Source organism: Oryctolagus cuniculus, chromosome 6 (assembly GCF_964237555.1).
Source record: "Oryctolagus cuniculus chromosome 6, mOryCun1.1, whole genome shotgun sequence".
In the NCBI taxonomy this organism is placed as follows: Eukaryota; Metazoa; Chordata; class Mammalia; order Lagomorpha; family Leporidae; genus Oryctolagus; species Oryctolagus cuniculus.
Window position 1 is genome coordinate 52577493 of NC_091437.1, and position 22066 is coordinate 52599558.

Genomic DNA, 22066 nt, shown 5'->3' on the forward strand with positions numbered 1-22066 from the left:
TTTAATTCTCAAAGAGCTATTTTCACCCAAGTTAGTTTCATTGATAGGGTTTCTGTAATTCCTTTCTGAAATCATAGTCAGGGAATGTTTTTTTTTTTTTTCTTTTTGGAGATTTCAAAAAAGAAAAATACTTAATATCAGTATGAATAACACATGTGCTCATTGCAGCATAATGTTGGTGCAATCTGTGCTTGATACAGTTATAAATAAGTCTTTGAAAGCATTTTTCTGTATTTTAAATAAAGGCTATAGAAAGCCAGCAAGAAGGATCTCGTCTTGTTAATATCACAAGCTGTTTCCCCACCTGCACTCGGAGCAGCTTTAGTCCAGCAGCTGTCTGGGTTCGTGTTGGCACATCACTGCCTGCACAGGAACCCCATGGTTTACACAGAAAATGAATCGGCCACAGTTCCAATGGGGGTCTTTAATAATCCTTCCTCTAATGCTACCATGTGTGAGCATCAGGCTTTGCAGGGGTGTGAGGTGTGGAGATTCGGGAGGATTATTTAAAGCCACTCAATTTCGAAAGGTAGAAAAGAGCATTACAAAAAGCGGACAGAGCTTTGCATTTGTCTTGCATGGAGATCCAGTGCAGTTTATGTTGATATTAGAGTTAGATGTGCAGCGTTACACAGCAGCTGAATAGTTGAATGTAATTATGTGCTTCATTCCATTTGGCTTCCTTTAACATGGGCATATATAAACCTAGCATATATACTTAAGTGGATTATTTACCAAATATTTGCTGTGAACATAATAAGCTAAAGGGAACGCATGTCTGTCTGTCCAGTAGTACCTATGGAGGTTCAATCCTGGGGAAAAATAAATTGATGTGTTTGACTTATCAATATGTAATTGGATGGCCACTGGCCTTTCAGGAGTAAAGCAGTAGTTTATTTCTTTTCAGTCTCTTTTTCCCCCCAAACAAGAACTGCTAAAAGTATTATCCCTGGTAACCAATGAGTAATGTTGTTGTAGGCCATATATATACATGAAAAATAACTTGTTGAAGCTGAAAACTCTTCCCCAGGAAATCTTAATTCTCTTGCTATACCTGTAACAACTTTGCACTTGGTTTTGTGATCATTTAGAGCTTTTTTGTAGACTAGTATATGATGGGAGGTAAGGTAAAGGTTTCATTTGCTTGGAGAAACACTGTGTACCTTTACAGAGTCGTAGCACTGGAGCCTCATCAACCAACTTTTGCGCCACACTTGGATTTAAATTCCAACAGTCTGTAATCTTTGGGGATGTCCATTATTGTCTAGAGATTTTTATATTCAGTAGTACATACTGACATTGTACACTCAATACAGTAATGCATTTCCTTTAGAGATAAGATCCTAGGCAGCTAAAAACTGAGGATGAATGATACAAGACTCGGACCACAGGGTTCTCATTAACGTAGGGATAAGAGACAAATTCATCAAGTAGAAGCAGAAATGGAAGCATACAGTCAGATGAGAGGCTGGGTATTTCTCAGGAGGTAAAACAAAAAGGCCTGTGAAAACAGAACATCTTAGAGAAGGGCTTAGAAGAGAAATTTGAACGTTTCTAGGTGCATTAACAGGCAACCTGAATAATACATGCAAAATATGGTTGTGCACCATATGAAGCTTGCTATTGTTGGAGCCAAATAAATAGAGCATAGAATCAGTCAGAAAATGAGTCTGAAAAAGAGATGAAAGTCATATCACAGGGATATTTCATTTTTCCTTAAAGTTCTCAGAATGAAGAATATACCGATATGAAACAAGGCAAAGGTCAGCACGCTTATATTTGTGTTTTTGGAAGAATCTTCTAGCAGAGGGTAGTGTAGACTCTAGAGAGCCATGGGGAAAGGTGACAAGCTATGAGGGTGTTGCTAGTTCACAGTCACATAATGAGAGAAATGGCAGGAAACTTGTAATAGGTGAGACATTTAGTAGGTAGATTTGTCATGGCTTATTGAAATGATGAAGTGAGTGTGTTAGGTCTCTGAATCGGTAAATCTGATTTCGGTCATTTTTCATAAGGTTTGAAGAACATCAGCCCTGTTAAGTTATAACAGACAATGGTAGTTTTCATCTCCACTGCTCTGAATACTTGTAAGCTCTGAACATTGCCGTGGTTTTACACAATACCATATATGCAATTCACAGCCTGGTAGGTCAGAGCAACCAATGGCTGGTTGCAATGGAGCTTGACAGATATTTTGTGCCTGTCACTGTCTTACACAGTCTTAAGCCACAGACTAAAGATGAGTGTAGCTGCCCTCCTTTAAGTTAAAACAGCTCACACAGTACTTTGCCCTAATATTGTCAAGAAGCACAATTCCTTTCCCAGAAAACTGCTCTAATTGGATTCAGTGGACCTTAACTGACTTGTCACAGCTACGCTCAGGGTGAAGGTGAAATCTTTGAGGAGTTTGTTCCAGAAAATAAGAGCTGAGTCTCTCTGATGAAGGCATTTTAAAAGTACATATATTTATGCCATTCTTTTCCTGCTACCTTCCCATGATCTTTATTATATGTGACAAATGACCAGAAAAAAGAAAAACAGCCTGTAGGGTGTGATTTACATGTATAATCTTGTATGATGGGTTTATGCTTTTAAATATATGTTGATATATGAACATAAACTTTGGAACTTAAATTGGAATTTTAAAACTGGAATTTTAATTTTCTAACAGGTGGAATATTGCTGTAAAAGGCACACTACTTATGAGGACTCTGGCAGGTGTCCTGGATAATCACTTGATCGAGAAAAGGATTGTAACACCTTGGTAAGTAGTTTTGTTAAGCTTCTAAAATCTGAGCGGTGTAAAAATCATCCTTTAAAATAATTGTCTTTTTTTCTTGCTAAACAGAAATAAGTTTGGGTTACATTTCTCATCCCAATTTTCTTAGTTAAAATGAAGTACCAGGATTATTAACCTTTTGATATTTTATATAATACAAACGTGCATATACCACATACATATGAATGCACCCATGTAGTTATTACTTAACATTGAAACATTCTAGTCAAAGGCTTGATGTGCCTAGGTTAAGAAGTGGAATGTATGACCACTTTTTGAAAAATATGCATCTGCTCTTTCACACAAATATTATTTTGTCCCAGATAGTACAAACATGATATTCTAAATTGTATAAATGATAAATTATTTAAAGCATTTTGGTTCTTCTTGCTGTTAAGGGAGAGGCTATTGTGTACTTGGCCTACTTCCTAGGGAGTCACAATGATGTTTTAATAAGTAATGCAATGCACTTTATCTCTTAATTTACATGTTAGAAGAAGTATGGCAGGTAGAAAATTGGAGATCAGACTTACAGAGTGCCAGGTACCTAGTGTATGTGTGTGTGTGTGTTTGTGTGTGTGTGCATGTGCGTGTGAAGAATAGCTCATTGAAAGAGAAAATAAACATTCCGGGAGGAAACCCCACGGATGGCAAGCCAGTGAGAGTGAGTTAGCTCTGCTAAATGATGAAGAGGCTGAAAAAACTTCAAATTTCAAAATTCTGCTCTTCTTCACTTTTCTTGAACCTGATTTACTAACAAGCAAGTTGACATTAAATCCTCATTTCTTAGAAATTTTAGTATTAACAAAGTGTATGAAGCTTGTCGCTTGGAAATAGAAAAGACACTTCTCAAGATACACCACTTGGGTTACCTTTTGATGTGAATATAACTAATGCTTTTAATGAGTTTGATTATATATCTGGATTTGAGGGTACTTGAATTGTGAGGAGCTACACATAGGAATGAGAAAAAGCTGGTGAAGATCTTCAGGTCAATCAACTTCTGAAAGTGTCAAACATGGCTATTAAATTGTCTGTTTGTCCCTTTATAGACACCCAATAAGAGAAAGGACTGAATTTTTTTAAGATTCATAGTTAGCTCCTAAATGATTCTACTTATCCCATACCTAAAAGTAAAGGCATGTTTATGAAACTTTGCAACCTTTTGTCTGAAAAGCTCTCAGTAATGAATTATGATACTAACGGGCTCTGTGAGCTCAGTGTGTGGTTTGAATAAGTGCTGCTAGACCTTCTGAGATGGCCTGAACATTTTGCACCGAGAAGCAAACGTTCAAAGCTTTCCACTGTATCCCCTATAGTATTTACTTTAGCCGAATTTCATTCTGATTCAGTAATGGGTGAGTACAGGTATTGGAAGAAGAACTTCATTCTTTGCCTTAAACTCTAAATTTTTTAAAAATTTTTCCTCTAATTTCTGATTAATGGCACCCTTGATTTTGATTTATATTACCCTATTATTCATTACATGGAAGAAAAAGAAGTCACTTTTTTCCATTTAATTTTAAAAATTAGGGCTAGCACTGATGGAATTTAAAATCAAATTATCCTGTCAGACTGACAGATAAATCTCAGGAGTTTCTAATGAGATTCTCCCCTGGCAGGATACCACACCTCTCCCTTGCCCAGACTCCTTTTCTTGGCGTTGACAGTGAGTGACAGTGAGCATCTGTGTTTTGAAATATGGTGCTATTCATGGCATTTTGGTTTGTATTGAGAAATTTGGGGGTGGCTTGCTTCCTTGTTTGTTCTAGGTTAAGTGGGGAACAGTGTATACACCAATGTCACATGAACAGGTCTATTGCTGTGGAAAGCTATAGAAAATTACCATACACCTGCAGTGGGTAATACAGAGTACGTTCACCACATTTTGCCTTTGCCTTTACACATTAGTGTTCTTCAAGGACTTTTTGTGCTATAGAACAGGTGTAAATAGGATAAATTCTTATTTTGCTGCTTGTTCTTTTTTTTTTTCCTCATTAACTTAAATTTTAGAATCTTAACTCCTTTCATGGTGTTGAAGACTACTCTCTAGTTATGTATTGAGTTAACATTTTTGTTTCATGTCATAAAAGAAACTGCTTGCTGGTCTTTAAAATGTGTAACAATTATTAACTAGAATAGTGTACCTGTGCTTCATTCCTTTGCTAAAGAATATATCTAAGAAAAAGGAGCATTGTGTTTCTTTGAACTTCCTAAGTAACTGAATTGCTGATTGGTAATTGGAAATGCTGGTAACTGAAAATGTCTTGCAGAAACACAGGGAAACAGCAAAGGGGATGAGTTGTAATGGAGCTCTGCCTGTGAGCAGTGTCCTGGAGTTGAATTCATTGCAGGGTGCAGTTGGTGATAGACTGAGCCTGTTGCCTGACTGTAACTGAAGAACTGATGAAACATCTCCAAAGCTTGTTTGCTAACATGCGCAGGAAGGAATTTTACTTTTACTTCTTAGGTTTTTTTGGTCGTCAGTCAGAAGCTGCAGCTGTAATACAGAACCTGGCTTCTTCATTATAGTTATATTTTTGCATGTTGTTGCAGTCTCTAAACACAGGCTATTAAGCAATAGGTACCCCCTGAGAAGTCTGCCTTGGTTACTCAATTACTATTCCAAAATGAGAAATGGCGAAGATATTATGTAATAACTCAAGGAACAGATGATACTCAGAAGAAAATGTGGCAAGGCACCTATGTGTAGGCCCTGAAGAGCTGTACATAGTGTACATTAGCTAAGAGTCTTAATAAAAGAACAGAAGGAAGGAAAAATAACACAGAATGAAGAATGAATTACTTAAGATTAAATAGTTTCTATTACAGAAATAGGCTACATGGAGAGCTAATGGCAAGCATTTTCTACAGACAGATGGAATGCTCTCATCTCCCAATAGTATTGATATGAAGTCTCTGTTAAGATTCGTTTTTCCTGAAACATTTGCATATAAATATAAACATCATTACTAGGGGCTAATTGCCCTGTAGGAACTGAAATGTGGGAATGAGCATCTTTAGTCGTTTTTATTATTATTTTTTAAAGTATCTCTAACACGCATCATATTTGGTACTGCATGGCTGCAACAGATAATTACCACCATTAAGAATCTCAAACGCAAAATCAAAACCATTTGGAATGGCTTCCAGGGCAACCCAGCACAGTGAGTAGCCACCAAAATGAGTATATGAGGTTTAGGTTCATGCATATTCATAAGGATACTTAATTTGACATTCATAGTAGGGGGCTTTTGAAAGCTTATCAAAAGAGCAGCCCCCAAACAAGACCAAACATCAAAGGTAAGAAGATGCAGTACATCTCGTTCCCACACACATACAAATAGTGCTTACAGGAGGCAATGAATAACACTAAAGGAATTATTTATTTTAACTACTCAGAGGAGATGGCAATTTGTACGAAGATGTAAACCACAAGCCTTCACTTTTATCATTCATCATATTGATCAGAAAGGTCGGGAGTAAGTTATTCAATCCATGGATTGCACACCACAGTTTTGAACACATGGGCATGTAGATTTGTAGGATTAACTCCCCTTGCCTTTGCAGAACATGAGGAAGAATGTGAAGGCATGTCCTGAGGACAGAAAAAAACACCAAGGGAGAAAATCCAGCCATGTTTGAGATGCTGCCTGTGACAGAAACATGGTCTGTTTGGTGGGTGGGTCTGTATATTCAGCCTACAGGTGCTGCCTTGTTCAAGTGTGGTGTTGGAGGGATCTTGCTGACACTTACACTTTTCAAAACCATTTCCATGGCATTCAGCAAATGTTTGTTCTGGTGGAACAAATCTGTTAAATTATAGATTAGAAACAGTACAAAGAAACCTTTACAAATGTTTCAGTTTCACTTTTGCACAAAGCAAACGGCATTATAGTTGACTGCAGCACTCATTGATAGAATAAAACATCTACCTAACAAGCTGGTGTGCTCGATGTGCTAATTCTATCCCTCCACCTCCCCACGTAAGCTCAATGTTGAGGGTTGTGGGTGCGTGAAGGTCTGAAAGTCACAGGTGGTTGGCTCTCATCCCCTCCTTTCAAAGTCTACTTCTGCAGATCCCTTTCACTTCCCTGATCTATTCCTCTCCTTACTCCTCCTCCTCCTCAGATACCTTCCCCAGCCGCTTGACTGCCCATTCTTGCTAGGAACCGTCAAAATATGGAAAAAAATGGACTCTTTTGCCTTAAGAGTGGCCCCTTATTATTTAATAGATCTTAACTTTTGTTCAGTCTCAGCCTAATTCCTTCGCATAATCATTACATTGGAGAAATGTGGAGAATGATGTATTAGCAGTTGTAAAACCACTTGGAGGGTGGATGTCTGCAGTACTGGAATTAACATAGGTTTCATATGACCTGCTGATGAACATAAGTAGAGGTGTAAGTCAATGATTAAGTCATTTTAGCACCTAGAGAACAATATTGTTTAATTTAGTGACTTTTTACTTCATAAGGAAGTTTGATACTTAGATTTCTATGCTATATTTTGATGACTAAATAAAATTGTCTTAATGACAATTTTAAAATGTTTTCTTACAGTTCTTTGTATTAAAATTTAACAAGATGGATAAGTTGAGGAGAGGATTCCTAAAAAGGCCAAATTATGTAAATTGCAACTTTATTCAAACCACCCTTTGGTAATATACCCCAACATGTTATTAAAAAAGGCATGTAAGTAGTCAGAAAAAGTATGGAAAATGTGTACTATGAAAGGATATACATGGATTTCGAAGTACTTTGAATGAAAATATTCACATTTAAATTGCGTTTTCCATGAACTGTAACTTAATCCTCCTATAATTATGTTTTAAAATGTTTGAAAGTGCATCTTAAACGTATCAAAATTAATTATAAGTATATAATACTTACATTAAAGAACAGTATATTCAGAGAAATAGAATGAGTAAAAAACCACAGGAACAATTTCATGTGTGTATTTATGTGTCTAAGATTAAGAAAATACCCCCAACTATTTGCAAAAGAAGAATTACTCAGGAAACTGGGCTGGGAAAGTGGCTGTGTTTAGGAGGGAATGATTTAGACTTTTATTCACATAATATAGCAAAAATAAAATCAAGAAGGAAATGAGCTAAAATTGTAGATGAATGAAAAGTCAATTTAGAGTAAATGTAAAGCTAAAATCTTTTTAACAATGAAATGACAATTTAGATAATTACTTTTTGTGATCTCTGGACTTCTAAGCATAAACAAACTTTAAGCATGAAAGCAATGCAAACAATCACCAGGGAAAGATCAATATATTTGAATTAAAATTTACAGACATTTATACATCAAAAACTTATTAGCGAAATTAAATGATAAATAAAAAATGCAGGAAGTACTTTTCCAAAAGTCATAAGTAAAAGATAAAGGATTTTGAAGCTCTAAGGTCTTTATTTTAATGGTCAACAGTGGTAAACAGACTTCAAAATATAACAACTACAAAAGAATAATAAACAAATTAAAATAGTTCAGCTTCAGTTGTAATGGAAAAAAAGATTTAAAAACAAACAGGAGACCTTCTTTTTTCTTTGTGTTTCTTTTGCTTTTGTTTTCCTTTCCAACACAGCAAATACTTGAAAAGATGAAAATTCTCGCTGTATGTGGGAGAAACATAGGCAGTCTTACAGACAACTGGTGAGCTCACAAATGAGTATTGGCATTCTGAGAAGCAGATTTACTGCTGTAGAACAAGAGCTGGACATTCTTATTGAAAATATACTACTTGTTCAGAACTATAAGAATACTACCTGTATAAATGATAAAAAAACCTGATTACTAAAAAGCAGAATATCAATTTGATTCTGGCATTCTAAAAATGTCCCTGTTAATAGGTAATACTTTATATCATTTATGCTATGGTATCTCCAGCTATTTATACTGATTAGAATTCAGTGGTCCTCACATTTGACTGGTGATCTGCTTTCTAGTTCTCATGGTCTGTACAAGTGTCAGAGAAATTCCTAGAAGTCCACATTCTGCAAATAAGTCATTAGTGGGAATACAGAGGGGCAATCACATATTGGAACTCAGTATGTCCTAGCAGTATTAGCAGTAGTGCCAGTCATTTTCTATTAAAGTTTTATAAAGTACCCCCACGTTTTTGTTATGTTTAACTTTTGTGGATCTTTTGAGAGTCAAAGGATTTTTTTTTTTTTTTTTTTTTTTTTGCTGTAGTGAGTTTTGTTGTGTTGCTGTTATGCCATAGTGGTTATGTATTCATCTTGCAGGATATTTTATGGATTTTGTTTGAGAACTTGTTTACTGAGATCATAGAGATACTTTACTAATTTCTAGTAAAATTTTTATAGCTTGATTTTGTATCATTTTAGAGTTTTGATTTATCTGAAGTTGATTTTTCTGTATACAAAGCACTTTGAATCTACCTTCATGCTTTCTAGTATGGGTGAGATAATTCTCTGTGTGATATTTATTGAGTAGCTCCTCAATTCTCAGCAGTGTATGATACTACCTGATATAAAAAGGAAATTCAAATAATAAGGGCTCACTTTCAGGGATTCTGTTTAGGTCTATTACCAATTATATTAGTGATCAGATTCTCTTTTTTTAATTTTAATTTTTTATTTATTTTTTTATTTTTTGACAGGCAGAGTGGACAGTGAGAGAGAGAGAGAGACAGAGAGAAAGGTCTTCCTTTTGCCGTTGGTTCACCCTCCAATGGCCGCCGCGGCCAGCGCGCTGCGGCCAGCGTACCGCACTGATCCGATGGCAGGAGCCAGGCACTTATCCTGGTCTCTCATGGGGTGCAGGGCCCAAGGACTTGGGCCATCCTCCACTGCACTCCCTGGCCACGGCAGAGAGCTGGCCTGGAAGAGGGGCAACCGGGACAGAATCTGGCGCTCCGACCGGGACTAGAACCCCGTGTGCCGGTGCCGCAAGGCGGAGGATTAGCCTAGTGAGCCATGGCGCCGGCCCCAGATTCTCTTAATAGTTATTACTTTTAAAGTCTGATAAAGCTAACCAGTCCCATTAGAATGCTTTATTTTTAAAAGAATGTTTTATATGGTTGTGGACTTGTGTGTTACATTTTCATTGCTCTATCCAAAATAATTGACTTAAAAAACACCTGTTTATTTGTTGAGAATTCAATAGGTCAGAATTCCAGTAAGGAGTATCTCTGTTCTGATCAAACAGGCAGACTGAGTTCTTCTTTATCATGTTTGGTTCTAAGCTTATACTTGTTGGTGCTGTAATTCCTTATGGTTGTGTAACTGATATTAGAACTTTTTACTTATACTCTGGTGGATGCCTTTAGCTCTTAATGACTGTTCCCAATCCTTACCATGTGAAGCTGTCCAGGTTTTGTTTAGCAACAGCAGGTTAGGTCCACTCTTGATTCAAATCTCTGACTGCCTCTTTTGTTAACCAGGAGAACAGCTTTGTTCTTTTAGGAGCATTCTTGCGATTAAAGTATCCATTTTGTGATTGACTTTAAGTCAATCTTGATTACATCTTCGAGATCCTATTTGTCATAAAACATAAACAGAGGCATTCACATTCTAGTCTCAAGAACTAGAACAGGAAAACTTGGGTGACATCTTTGTTAAGACAAATGTTCATAAAATATTTTTTTGGGAAATAAGTATATATGCTGTAGATAACATATGGATAATACACATATTAGACAGGTATTATGAAGGTGATGAAACACACTGGGTTGATCCTCTGCCTGCGGCGCCTGCATCCCATATGGGCACTGGTTCTAGTCCTGGTTGCTCCTCTTCTGGTCGAGCTCTCTGCTGTGGCCCGGGAGGGCAGTGGAGGATGGCCCAAGTGCTTGGGCCCTGCACCCGCATGAGAGACCAGGAAGAAGCACCTGGCTCCTGGCTTCAGATCAGCCCAGCTCGGACTGTTGCAGCCATTTGGGGAGTGAAAAGGAAGACCTTTCTCTCTGTCTTTCTCTCTCACTGTCTGAATTCTACCTGTCAAATACATAAATAGAACCTTAAAAAGAAAATAAAAAAGAAATGACTACAACTTTGTAGTCAATAATCCATAAAATTATTTATCAAATTGTGGTTCTCATATCATTTGTACTCATAAAATTTTGTTTTTCCATAAAAAGTGTGTCATGTACAGATAAAATGAATTTGGGAAATTTTCAGAGAGGATTTTTTTTTCTGGTTGCTTTTGCTTTTTAAATTTTTATTTCTGAGTAGTTTTAAATTCATGAAACACAACGTTTGAGGCAGAAATATAGAGTTCTCAGATACATTGCTCCATGTCTTCTGTTATTGAACATCTCAGATTAGTTTAAATTTTTTTTTAATGATTTATTTATTTATTTGAAAGGCAAAGTTACAGAGAGGCAGAGGCAGGGAGTAATAGAGAGGTCGTCCATCCACTGGTTCACTCCCCAAATGACCACAGTGGCCAGAGCTTCGCTGATCTGAAGCCAGGAGCCTGGAGCTTCTTCTGGGTCTCATACATGGGTGCTGGAGCCCAAGGACTTTGGCCATCTTCCACTGCTTTCCCAGGTCATAGCAGAGAGCTGGATTAGAAGTGGAGCAGCCAGGACTTGAACCAGTGCCTGTATGGGATGGCAGCACTGCAGGCGGTGGCTTTACCTGCTACACCACAGCACCGGCCCCAAAGATCAGTATTTTTCTAATCATCTAGTGCCCACATCTAGGGACCACCTCTAGCGTCCCATATTTTTTTTTAATCCTATTCCTTTTGTCTCTCTCAGCCTCTTGTAATCAATATTCTATGTCCAAATTGAGGTGTTTTTTTTGTTTTGTTTTGCTTTGTTTTAATTTTAGCCCCTTCATTGGAGGGAAAATATGCAGTATGTGGCTTTCTATGTCCAGCTCATTTCACTCAATGTGATGTCATATAGTGTGGGGAGCAATCCGGACTAGACTAAGTTACTCGAATTAGGACTTATTCTATGCATCTGCTCTCCCACAATATGGCGCTGGGAGAGAAGTAAACAGCTTCCGCACAGCTGCCTCCAGTTCAACCAATTAACTGTAGGACTTGCTCCTGATTGGAGAGCAGCGTACTCAGCCGAGTTGGGATTGGCGGAGGAGGACTATAAAGGAGGAGAGAGACGGCATGCACCGGGAACATCTATGGGGAACATCTAAGGGAACCCGTGCAGCCCCCGAAAGAGCCGGCCGGCGGTGTGCCGCTCCCCTGCGGAAGTGGGGAATGTGGCCAGGGGGAACTGCCCTTCCACGGAGGTGGAAGGGATAGTAGCCAACCCGGGAAGAACCAGCAGCAAACCCGGGGAGGGCCGAGCAGACAGAAAGAACAGCGCAGGGTCCTGTGTTGCTCCTCCACGAAGAGGGGGAGCGACATAATGGTGCCGTGACTCGGATATGAAGCCTAGGCAGGGTTTAGTGTCGTTCCCCCATGAAGACGGGGAGCGACATAATGGTGCCGTGACTCGGATAGGAAACCTAGCTCGGGATAGGAAACCTAGGACGGATAGAAAACTTAGGAGGGAAGAAACGTGACTCGGATAGGAAACCTAGTTCGATGGGAAACCTGACTCGGATAGCAAACTTAGGAGGGAAGAAACGGGAAGAATTGGGAAAATATCGGAGAGAGAGACTAGCAAACAGCCTAGGGAAAATACCGGAGAGAGAGACTAGCAAACAGCCTAGGGAAAAGCCGGACGAAAAGGGTGCCGGAAGAAGCTATTGAAAGCCTAGGCATAGACTCGGATACGGACTACGGGGGGAAGCTGGGAGAAATCTCTAAGGTCGAAAGCGAAAGTGAAAGCTAGAACAAACAGACTCGGACGTGGACTGTGGGGAGAGGCCAGGAGAAATGAGGGAGGAATGTCGTTGGAGGAGAGCTTGGGGAAACATACCGGGTAGAGAAAAATGTTAGGGAAATTGAAGCCGCGGGGGGCAGGCCGAGGCGGATACGAAAGCCACTTTGGGATTCTCAAGTTAGCCCGGGAATAGGGGGCGAAAAGTTGAAACTAGAAGCTGAGACGCAAGCCAGGTTGGGATCCGTCTGATTAGCCCGGGGAGCAAAGGACGGGAAGCCAAACCGTGGGGCGGAGACGTACGCTGGGTTGAATTCGCCAGGCTAGCCCGGGGAACTTAGATTGAATCCTAGTGGCGGAGACGCAAGCTACGCTGTGTTACTCGCGGAAGCCGCCGCGTGCAGAGAGAGCACGGGGCGTGAATAGATAGGGAACGGGGCTGGCGTAGGCCGTGGTTCAGACGCGAAAGGGTTAAGCGTGGAGACCGCGGAGCGCGCGAAGCCAGAGCCGCGCAAAGCCGGGAAGCTGCGCAGATGAGAGAGGCGCGCGGGCTGAAGCGGCGAGGTGCCGGGAAGCTGCGGGGATAAGAGAAACAGAAGTTTGGAAGTGAAGTAAAAGAGAAATGGGAATGCTGGAAGATAGAAGTGAAATGGGAGAGGTAGGAATGCCCGGAGATAGAGAAATAGAGAAAAATAAGGCCTCCCCTCAACATGCCAATTAGAAGGCTTGGATTCGGTCTGCCCGATTAGTGAGGCGATGAGCACCTGGGCGGCTAGCCGCAGGTCACCGAAGACAGGCACGAATTAACATCAGTAAAGCTTCCCCACAATGCAACAATTAGGAGGCTTGGATTCGGTCTGCCTGATTTAAGGCGGTAAGCGCCAGCAAAGCTCGACCAGAGTATGAGCTGCAGGTCACCGAAGATAGGCACGAACCAACACTAATAAGTCTCCCCCACAATAAGGCAATGAGAAGGCTTGGATTCGGTTTGCCTGATAGGTCTTGTAAGTCCCCTGCAGGCAGAGCAGAGCATGCGCTGCAGGGCACCGAACACAGGCATGCATCAGCGCCTAAAAACCTCCTCACAATGGCGAAGAGAGGACCCGGATTCAGTTTTCCTGATTGATAGGACTTGTAAGAGCCTGTGGCAACTCTAGCAAGTAGAGCAGAGTGTGTGCCGCGGGACACCGAAGACAGGCGCGTATCAACGCTAAAAAATAAAAAGAAAGGGGGATCTGTGGGGAGCAATCCGGACTAGACTAAGTTACTCGAATTAGGACTTATTCTATGCATCTGCTCTCCCACAATATGGCGCTGGGAGAGAAGTAAACAGCTTCCGCACAGCTGCCTCCAGTTCAACCAATTAACTGTAGGACTTGCTCCTGATTGGAGAGCAGCGTACTCAGCCGAGTTGGGATTGGCGGAGGAGGACTATAAAGGAGGAGAGAGACGGCATGCACCGGGAACATCTATGGGGAACATCTAAGGGAACCCGTGCAGCCCCCGAAAGAGCCGGCCGGCGGTGTGCCGCTCCCCTGCGGAAGTGGGGAATGTGGCCAGGGGGAACTGCCCTTCCACGGAGGTGGAAGGGATAGTAGCCAACCCGGGAAGAACCAGCAGCAAACCCGGGGAGGGCCGAGCAGACAGAAAGAACAGCGCAGGGTCCTGTGTTGCTCCTCCACGAAGAGGGGGAGCGACAATATAGTTCTATCCATTTTGGTGCAGGTGATGAGAGTTCGGTCTGTTTTATGGCTGAATGGTATTTCATTACGTATAAAAGCCACATGTTCTACATCGGTTCATCCTATGATGAACATATTAGTTGATTCCCTGTTTTGGCTATCATGAACAATGCTGCTATAAATGTGGTGAAACTGTAGCTTATATAATGTGCTCATGTCTTTTGATAATATACACGATGGTGAGATTGCTGAATCTTGTGGCAAGTCTATCTCTAGTTTTTAAAGAAATCTCCATACTCTTTTCCATAGCGGTTACACTAATTTACATTCCCCCAGCAGGGTATTAGAATCCACTTTTGTGCAGATCTTCACCAACATTTGTTACTTCCTGTCTTTTTGATGATAGCCATTCTTACAGGGGTGAGGTAATACCTCATTGTGCTTTTGATTTGCATTTCCCTGATGGCTGGTGATATTGAACATGTTTTCATGTATTTGTTGGCCATTTGTATTTTTTATTATTAGTACAGTCTGTCCAGGTCCTTTGCCCATTTCTTAACTGAGTTGTGTTTTGTTGTTGAGTTTTTTAATTGCTTATATACTCTGGATATTAATCCTTTGTCCCGTAAGTGGCTTGCAAGTATTCCCTCCCACTCTGTCTCTCCACTCTGTTGATTATTTCCTTTGTTGTGCAGAAGCTTCTGAATTTGATATAGTCCTGTTTGTCTGACTTTGTTTTGTAGTGTGTGCTTTGGAGATTTTAACCAGGAAATTATCCACTATACTAAGGTCTTGAGGTATTTCCCCTTGTTTTCTTCCAGTGATTTCTCAGTTTCAGTTCTTACCTTTAGGTCTTTGATCCCTTTTGATTTGATGGCTATATATGGTGAGAGGTAGGAAACCAGTTCCTCTCTTCTACATATGTAAGTCCATTTTTGCTAGTCCAAATACTGAAAAGACTGTCCTTTCTCCATAGTATCTTCTTGGCACTTTTGTCAAAATTCCATTGTCTGTATGTATGTGGATTAATTTATGGAATCTGTCTTCTATTCCATTGATCTGTATGTCTGTTTTTATGCTAGTACCATGCTATTTTAATTACTACAGCTTTGTAGTATTCATTTAAATTGGGTGCTGGCTCCAGGTTTGTTTGGTTCTTTTCTCCCCATGGGTTTACTTTGGCTCCTTGGGCTCTTTTGTGGTTTTATGTGAATTTTAGGATATGTTTCTTAATTATGTGAAGACTGTCATTATCATTTTGACAGGGATTGCTTTGAATCTAAAGATTGCTTTATGTAGTACATACATCTTAAGAATATTAATTCTTTCAGTCTATGAACAGGGAATATCTTGCTATTATTTTTTCATTTTGATTTCTTTCATCAATATTTTACAGTTTTCATTGCGAGAGATCTCTCACTTCATTGGTTAAATTTATTACTAAATATTTTGTTTATTGTAGCTATTGTGGAAAAAACTTCATTGGTTTAAATTTCAATGAGATCATCATTAATTAAAAAAAAAGCTACTAGTTTTTGTGTGTTGATTTTATATCCTGTGACTTTACTGAACTGGTTTATTCATGCTAATAGTTTTTTGATAAAAGATTTAAATTTTTCACATACATAATTATGTCATCTGCAAGAGTAGGTATTTCTACCTACTGTTTGTGAGATCAATGTCCATAGTTCTTTCTCCCTCCTAACACATCAAGTACTGCACTAAGAGTGGGGAAAGAGGATGTCCGTCTCTTGTTCCACATCTCAGGGAGGAATGCTTTCAACTTTTCCTCACTGAAAGTGATTTTGGCTTTTGGTTTCTCATAGAAAGCCTTTATAATTTTGAGGTAGGCTCCTTCTACCCATAATTTGTTGATGGGTTTTATCCTGAAGGGATGTTGAATTTTATTGAATGCTTTCTCTACATCTATTGAGATGAACATGTTTTTTTCTACTTCTCTCTATTGATGTGATTTATGATGTTCATTGATCTGTCTGTTGAAACTTCCCTGCATCACTGGGAAAAATCCCACTTGATGGTGATATGTGATATTTTTGATGTAGTGTTGGATTTGATTTGCTAATATTCTGCTGAGAGTTGTTACATCTGTCTTCATTACAGATGCTGCTCTGTAGTTTTCTTTTTGTGTTGTGTCTGTTTGGTTTTGATATAAGAGTGATATCCCCACTCACTTTTGCTTTCTATTTTCGTGGTATATCATTTTCCAACCCATCACTTTCAGTCTATGTGTATCTTTACCTGTGAAGCATGTTTCTTGTAGGAGCATATATTTGGGCCTTTCTTTTTTAAAGTTCATTCAACAAACCAATATTTGTTAACCTGGGAATTTAATCCATTTACATTAAAGGCTAATACTGATAGATAAGAAATAATGCCTGTCAGATCGTTGATTGATGGCTGACTGTATCTACTCTGTTAGTAAATTTAGTGTTGTCACATGTTTCTGTGATGATTACATGTACTGTAGTACTCCAGTCAGTATTGGCTGGTCTGGTAGTGATGAATTCTCTCAGTTTTTTCTTGCCTGGGGGACACTTTGTTTCCTTCTGCCTCAGTACCTTGAAAATCTTGGAAACAGGAAACCAATGTCTTCAAAAAGAAAAATCCTTGTGATATTTCCAGTTAAATTTTATAAAATCTATAGAACAGTTGTGGAAAACTGACTTTTTAAAATTATTTATTTATTTTGAGAGAGAAATAGAGAAAGATATCTTTCATCTGCTGGTTGACTCCAAAGATGGCTACAGTGGCTAACACTGGGCCAGTCAAAAGCCAGGAGACAGAGATCTATCCACTGGTTCACTTCCCAAATGCCTGCAGTAATTAGGCCTGGGCCAGCATGAAGCCAGGAGCTCCAAACTGAGTCAGATCTTCAATGTATTTGAACTATTCAATGTAGTCAAACTATTTGAGCCAGCACCTGCTACGTCTGCATTAGAATGGAGAGCAGAGCCTTCAGTGAAAGCCTTGTATTCCAATAGGAGATGTTAGTATCTTACGCAGCTTTCTAACCACTCTGCCAAATGCCTACCACTCTTGGACTTCATGTTGCTTTTGCATAGGCCAGTTTGGTAAGCTGTCATCTTATCAACTTATATTTTATTTACTGTTTTCTGTGAATATAATTGTAATATCTATCACTGAATGAATCTATTTCTCTTTCTATGTATATGTAATTCTACATATCTATTTGGATGTTGACTTCTCATTCCAGAATGTGTCTAACAAAACTGATTTTTATCTCATCTCTCAATGAAATGAAAATATTTTCAGCATTTCACCCATGAAGATGCTATTTGCTATTAACTGGTTTTTGAAAGGGGGGTACTTTTAAAAAGTAAGTAGTTAACTAATTTGAAGAGCAGAGGGTGCAAAAGATGAGCAGAGCTGTCACTAGCTTATTCCCTAAACCCCCTCAATGGAGGAGTCTGAGCTAGGTAGAAGCCAGATGTCAGGAGCATGGTGCAGGTGTACCACATGGCAGGTAGGGACTCAATTACTTGAGGCATCTCTGCTGTCTCCTAAGGTCTGCATTAGCAGAAACCTGGAATCAGAAGCCAGAGCTGGATATCAAATCCAGTTACAGTGGTGTGGAACACAAGCATTTTAGCTGCTGGGTTAAATGCCTTCTCTGCTCTAATTTTTCTTGATCTCTGAAATCACTTATCTGACACCAGCTGAATGTTTTGATTCCTTTCAGTATTGGAATTACCAATGTTATATTGGGTATCGTGAGTTGAAGGACAAGGTCCCCAACAAGACTAGCATTACTTCAGATGGCAACTGTAAATGGGGCCCCAAGCCAAACTGTCTCTGGTCAACCATCAGTTTGGAACTTTCTAGAACACCACGATTTCCCTAATTCACTAGAACAACTCAGACTCAGAAAGGCCCTACACTTAAGATTGTCATTGCATTGTAAGGGATACAAATGAACAGTATGTGAAGACATGCATAAGGGAAGTCTGGAAGGACATCAAGCACAGGAGATTCTGTTCCTTTGTAGTCCTCATGGCTGTGCTTCCAGTCCATGTTAGTGGGCTCTCCAGAGCTGCACTGTGTAGAGTTTTAATTAGCATTTCATTATATATGCATGGTGGAATAAATTCTTGGCCACATGATTTAACCCATTGGCCAGCGCCCCTACTATTCCTGGAGATTGGGTGCCTGAAAGTTTCAGCTTTGTAATCATGTGGCTGATTTTTCTGGCAACCAAATTCCATCCTGAAGGTATCTAGGAACGGTGCCATGAGTTGGCTCATTAGCATAACAAAGACACTCCTGTCACTCTAGAAACTTCAAGATATTTGAAGTTTGGAGTCTAGGTCATATACTTCAGGGGTGTGTGTGTGTGTGTGTGTGTGTGTGTGTTATATAACATAAGAGTTATCACTTCCTGCATTTTTAAAGTATCCAGTTTGGTAGTGTTAGCTACACTCACATTGTTTCACAACTAATTTGCAGAACTCACTGAAACCCTGTATCTGTTAGCAACAACTCCCTATTATCTATAATCCCTGCTTTTTTAACCACTCTTCTTTTTGTCTCTATGGACTTTGCTATGCTAGGTACTTCCTAATGATAAAATATTTATCTTTTGTGATTGGCTTATTTCACTTTGCATAACATTTTCAGAGTTTAATCCTGTTGCAGAATACATCCCAATTTTCTTTCAGAAATACTTTGTGTACACTAGATCCATTTTATCAAATTGAAGAAATTTTCTTGTTGCTCTGGTTTACTAGTGTTAGACATAAAGGGGCATTGAGTATATTAGATGTTTACTCAGGACCTGTATGATGATTTTAGTTTTTATTCCTTGATTCGGTAATATAATATATTAAATTTCTTTGAATTTTCTTACTTAAAACTGCTCTTGCATCCATGGTAAACTTAACTTGTGTGTGATGCTATTAGTGTATACAATACTCAGTTTGACTTCTTACATTTCGATAATGATTTTTTGCATCTGTGTTTAGTAACATTTGCTTACAATTTTATTTCTTATTGTTTTTTTAGTATGAGAATTAAGATCATAAAACAAATTTGGGTTTTTTTTTTCTATTCTCTCAGATTTGTTGTAAATTTGGAGCAATCTATTCCTTAAAATATTGGTAGATTTAGTCTGAATAAACATGAGAGTAGAATTCTGGGAAGATGACAGAGTTGGAAATGCCTGATCTATTTTATGTAGATACCAGTTGTGCTGGCAGAATCTTTCTGATTTACCTATTTTGATAATCTGCAGCAAGTACTGGAGGAACTAACTCTTCAATAGCACATTGAGGTTAACTCTGGTTAGCTTCAGCTCATAATGTAGCACCCTACTTGCACAAAGCTTACTCACAGAGTCATGATGGGCATAAGGAACCTATCCTCCAAATATTGGGGAAATGACATCTGATCACCAGTGGCTACTTTTTATCAAAGAGGAATCAAATGCCATTGTCCATTGTTTTATGTTTTCTCATTGTTACACAGTCCCTTCTCCTTCTGGTTAAGTTGACCCCATTAGATTTAAAGGACCAGTACTTGAAAAACAATAGAGGTATAAAAAGGTGAAATATGGTGCAAGGTTATAATAGAATTCTTTGCAGAAGAGAGAGATTTTCATGGTAAGATATTATAGAAGTATTGAATTAAGACTGTTTTATTAATACATACTATCTTTTTTCACTTTTGTGTGCATGCTAGTTAGAAAACCTTGAATTAAAAATATGCTTGTGTTACATTTTATTGAACAGTATCACTATATGAGATTATTAATAAATGAGTTCTAAAATGCATTTCTTTGCCGTTCTTTAAAGAATTTTTACATTGGTTGGAAGAGATTATGTGATGTTCTCTGTGTACTCCACAAAAGTTCAGTACATACATACACCTGTGTCACCGAGTTTCTATAACTTCTTTTGTCGCCTCCTTCATCTCAGTTCAGTTTTTTAACAATGGTGTTACTTTATTCTCATGCAATATTTCCATACCAAATCTAACTCAAAATAATGACTTGGCAAAGGTTCTCTAAGATCCAAAACTAGTTCTCAGAGTTTGTTCCTCTAGTTCGAACATCATCTGTACATCCCATACTTATTACTTGTTGAATATTATGGTTGGTGATCCATTAACCCAGTGATTATAGAGTGGACTGACATTATGTTTATGCAAAAATTTTTAAAAAAGGAAGGAAAGAGGGAGTTGAGGGAGGGGAGAGAGGGAAGTATGATTTTCTAAGAATTGTACCTATGAAATCTGTTCTCTTTATATTAATAGAGTTTTTAAAATTCAGAGAGATGAATAGTAAAGACAGAGCAAAGAGTCCAAGTGTAGGTTTGCCTAACAAAATGAGGACACTCAATTGTAAGTGAATTTTTGATAAACAATGAATAATTCTTATAATTTTGAATAATATAAAACTGTAGAAAAACAATCTATGGGACATATTGTAGGGCTGAAAATTGTTTATCTGGTTTCCTCATTGCTATAGAAGAGGGAGTGAGTATATTTCACACACAGAGATTATGATTTGTTATATCTGTCATGAGGGAAGGTCTGGAAGGACATCAAGCACAGGAGATTCTGTTCCTTTGTAGTCCTCATGGCTGTGCTTCCAGTCCATGTTAGTGGGCTCTCCAGAGCTGCACTGTGTAGAGTTTTAATTAGCATTTCATTATATATGCATGGTGGAATAAATTCTTGGCCACATGATTTAACCCATTAGCCAGCGCCCCTACTATTCCTGGAGATGGGGTGCCTGAAAGTTTCAGCTTTCTAGCTTTCTAGCACATAGTGGCCATGGCTCTATAAAAGGCCTGCCTCTTAGTTTATTCTTCCATTCTTTCAGTTTTTACTAATTCCAGGATACCCCTTCCCTCCTCATCCTTCATAGGTTCACATTCTCAGTTATCTCTTGTGACGTGGCTTTAGCCTCAGCTGTTGTCTCCTCAGTACAGTTTCATTTCAAGTAGCCTTCCTTTGGCACTCCGAACCTCTCCTTACCCTAGTTTTGTTTTTGTCAAAACACTCATCTTATGTCACTTCTTTATTTGTCTGTCATTTTCAGGTTTTTTTTTTCTCCTTAGGTGCATTATATTCTTAATTAAAGCAAAGATCTTTGACGTGTTTTTTTTTGTTTTCTTTTTGTCAGTGTTGTATTATGTACTTACAAACATACCTGTCATTTGGTAGGTGGTCCATATAATATAAACAGTAAATAAATGGACTGTTTTGTGTTTACATATTTGCATTTTATGGGAGTGCTCTCTGTTTTGAATTTTTTGTTCTTTTTTGTACTAAAATAAAATCTTTAATTCTATTTTTCATATACACAGATTTAAGAACGTAGTGATACTTTCATATCTGTATTTATGAAATTCATTTGTATACCTGGAACAAAATGTAAAAAATAAAATATATTTTCTACTAATATCTGGAATAGCCTTGAATAATTGGGTGATTAATTACAGACGTGCTGACTTATGAAGAATGAAAGGATCTGGCAATAAACTGCTTATAGGATAGTTATGCCTATGCCATTTCACACTTCCACTTTTCCCCATCCTTCCTCTTTTCTTTCCCTCTCAATTTTTACAATGATCTACTTTCAGTTTGCTTTATACTCATAAGATTAACACTACACTAAAGAAATAGTTCAGCAAATAGTGAAAAGAAAAAATAAACACCATTCCTCAACAGTAGAGAGAGTCTATTAATAATCATCAAATCTCAGAATGTCAATTTCACTCCTATACATTATCTTTTAGGTACTTTGTAACTACCCATCAGGGAAAACTTACCATATTTGTCTTTTTGGGACTGGCTTACT

General features: G+C 38.6%; 1 long non-coding RNA gene across 1 annotated transcript in view; it reads left to right on the forward strand.

The window, feature by feature from the left end:
- Positions 1-22066, forward strand: part of LOC138850057 (uncharacterized) — a 581129-nt gene that overhangs the window by 131091 nt on the left and 427972 nt on the right. The window contains exon 3 of the long non-coding RNA XR_011389432.1: positions 2672-2764. This is a non-coding gene — a long non-coding RNA (uncharacterized lncRNA). The remainder of the gene's footprint in view (positions 1-2671; positions 2765-22066) is intronic.